The sequence below is a fragment of the Etheostoma spectabile genome, chromosome 6, assembly GCF_008692095.1.
Source record: "Etheostoma spectabile isolate EspeVRDwgs_2016 chromosome 6, UIUC_Espe_1.0, whole genome shotgun sequence".
NCBI classification, from domain to species: Eukaryota; Metazoa; Chordata; class Actinopteri; order Perciformes; family Percidae; genus Etheostoma; species Etheostoma spectabile.
This window is the reverse complement of record NC_045738.1, coordinates 19,876,536-19,879,473: the sequence shown is the minus strand read 5'-3', so window position 1 is coordinate 19,879,473 and position 2,938 is coordinate 19,876,536. Positions and strand designations below refer to the sequence as shown.

The window sequence follows — 2,938 nt, the reverse complement described above, 5'->3', positions numbered from 1 at the left end:
AAAAAAAAAAAAAGAGAGGAGAAATCAAAATGACAGAGACATTATGTAAAATCTTAAATTGTTGGTTTTGGTCTTATAATGAGATTCGTCCATATGGATTAGACATTTCCATTGGTCCCTGTTATCACTCGCATTATACACTGCACAGTACTTACCCTATAAGACAGCTTTCCGGCCACGCAGACTGCAATTCCCTTTCCTAAAGCTTTATTTATACTGTTCCGGCCCTGACATGGAGGAGCTATCAAGCTTTATAACCCTCCTTAAACAAACAGTATTGGTTTTATGTAGTCCAGAAGTGACGTGACTTGAATAAACATTTATGGCTGTGCGGATACATGTGGTGTAGAAATAAATTGTTTCCCTATTTATTTGAAGTACTCTGTGACAGCTTGGACAACCACCAGAATAAACTAAATTAAAATCCCTTTACAGAAGCTGCAGAAACAAAAACATTGAGGTAAAGATGGTGAATATTGTTTGGAGTTGATGAATCGCAAAAGATAGACTGATGTTTACTGTATTATTTCATGACATTTATCTTATTATAAAACCCATATTTGATGTATTCAGGTATTTTCAGCCATGTGAGAAAAAACGAATGGGGCGATTTTTATCATGTTGAATTCCAGATGTAAAACAGGTGTTTTTTTGATTTTCAGCCGTTCAGTCCTCGTTACTCTCAGATCAACGCTTATTAGAATGACTCATTGTTAACATGCCAGATAAACGCAAGACAGCAAACAATTTAAATTTAAAAATTTGAATTAATTTACCCCGTGTTTACTGTGTGGCCATCGTCATCCTTCCTCAACATACAAACATTGTCTGGGTGAGAAAACACCAGCTGTGATGCTGCTTTGATGAGGAAATACGCTGGTTATCTATTCTGGTCAACAGTGGATGGCCGTTTCAGGAAATTTGCGGTGGATTAGATGAACATCAATAATATTGATTTAGTGAAACTAAAGGCACTGTTTTAAATGATGTTGTAACATTGCTTAGAAATAACAAAGCTTTGGGAATCGATACAATTTGGTCTCAGACTATTTCAAATGCATTTACTTTTGAGGCATTCAGGTGATGTTTTTAGCATGTCAATGGCAGTTCTTAAATGGTAAGGGACATTTCCAAGAGGCTTATGGGTATTGCAGCATTTTCCGCCCCATGCCAAATCGACAAAGAAACAAAGTTGAAATAATCAAAGAACTGGTGGCTGTAACATTAACCTATAGGATGGTGACATGATCAAGGAGAGTTCTGTGTTTCCACCATATTGAGTTACATTGAGGATATAACAAGTCTTTTCAGCTAGACATGCTTCATAGTAGTCACAGTATATGTCTTTGTGATCTAGTACCAGTGTTTCCTGTTTCACCATGTTTCCATCAGACATGTAAAATGTTGTCTGGGACAGCCTAAAGTCCCTTAAATTGAAGTTCCAGGTTTAGCTCAAGTGTAAAACTCTGATTGATGGACAATCTGGCCTTAGCAACAATTAAACTAGGGACTTTCTATCTCTAGCAAGCCTGACTATTATATTTCCTATAAGCCACCCTTCAACCATGGATCAGTGCTTCAAGACACCAACCCTAACCCTAACCGTTCTTCTTTTCATAAACCCAATCTTCCCGTTGTTGTCCCATGTGACATGGAAAAGTAAGCCCACTCAAGACCTTTTGCTTAACTTAAGGGGCCGTGCTAATTTCACAGAATTCTTCCGTGGGTCCATTGAGGAATATTCGGCGATTCCGTGAAACTGCCACAGATTTTGAGTTAAGGGGCTGTTTACAAAGCATCTGGTCACTCACTCAGATGAAATAAAGGTTGCCTTAGGTGAATTCCTCTGATTTACAAGTCAAGGAAGGTCAACCAAACCTGTGTGTCCCTAACCTATATGGATGTCAAGAGTTTTAAACTCATTACCCCCAGCTGGTTCGACATTAACTTGCCCTGCAGGAGTTTCTGTGTCTCACGGTGAAAATTTAGATTTCTGTGCAGTTTCCTTTTCTTTTGTGCATGTGCAGTTTCCTGTTCTCTGGTGCGTGCAGCCTAATCTGTAAAAGGAATGTACCCAGACATGGTGTCAATGCTACAGGCCATTCTTTATCCAACTCTACAGTTCACTGCAGCTTCAGAATTCACCGTCGGAACACAATGAAGTTTATAGGTTTTATGTATAGGTCATACAATCCAAAACATCTACACCACTCATTGGGAATACACACAAGACATATGGCCCTTTTCCCAGTCAATATTTTGCACATGCAGGTTGGCCCATTGCCAGGTTCATGTAGAATGAGCTGAATGGACAACTGTAAAATCTCCCGACAGGAGGGAAAATATTTGTTTTCTGTGCACCATAGAGATAGCTTTCGCAAATCCTGTCATGTGTAGCTTCTACAAAATGACACTGCCTGGCAACAATGGCATTATTCATCCATCGACCTAGTTGAATAGGTGTTGCAACACAAGAATGTAAATTAACAGTTAATCTTCCTGAGTCAGTGTGGTGGTAAGAAAGAATAACTAACCCAACTGGAACATTTTTTAGTGCTATAACAAGGCTCATTGTATAAAAAGTAACACTCCCTGTCCTTTCTAATAAACTCATTGACAGACGAACCATAAAAAGTTGAAAACTTGTAAAGATGTTGTGAAAGAACAATCATCAAGCTTTCAAACAAAATCATTAATGTGGCTAGCCATTGATTCAAGTTAGACAGTCTTTTTTAGTTAAAAAAGATCAAAATGAGTGCAGAAGAACCAGAGATAAGACTTTTCATTCAATTCATTATGATTCCTTGTCAAAACCTTGCAGCTACAGTGCTGCTCATGAGTATAGGAACCCCTGCTTAAGTTGACTAAAAAAGGAATAAAAAAATAATTTGCCCTAATTACAAAATGAGGAAAAATCCAACCTTTAAGGACACCAATT

General features: G+C 38.1%; 1 protein-coding gene and 1 long non-coding RNA gene across 2 annotated transcripts in view; one reads left to right on the top strand and one right to left on the bottom strand.

Annotated features, from left to right (window-relative positions):
• tlr18 (toll-like receptor 18) overlaps positions 1-2,938 on the bottom strand; it is a 13,478-nt gene that overhangs the window by 5,214 nt on the left and 5,326 nt on the right. The window lies entirely within an intron of this gene.
• LOC116690720 (uncharacterized) overlaps positions 1-2,938 on the top strand; it is a 12,040-nt gene that overhangs the window by 8,552 nt on the left and 550 nt on the right. The window lies entirely within an intron of this gene.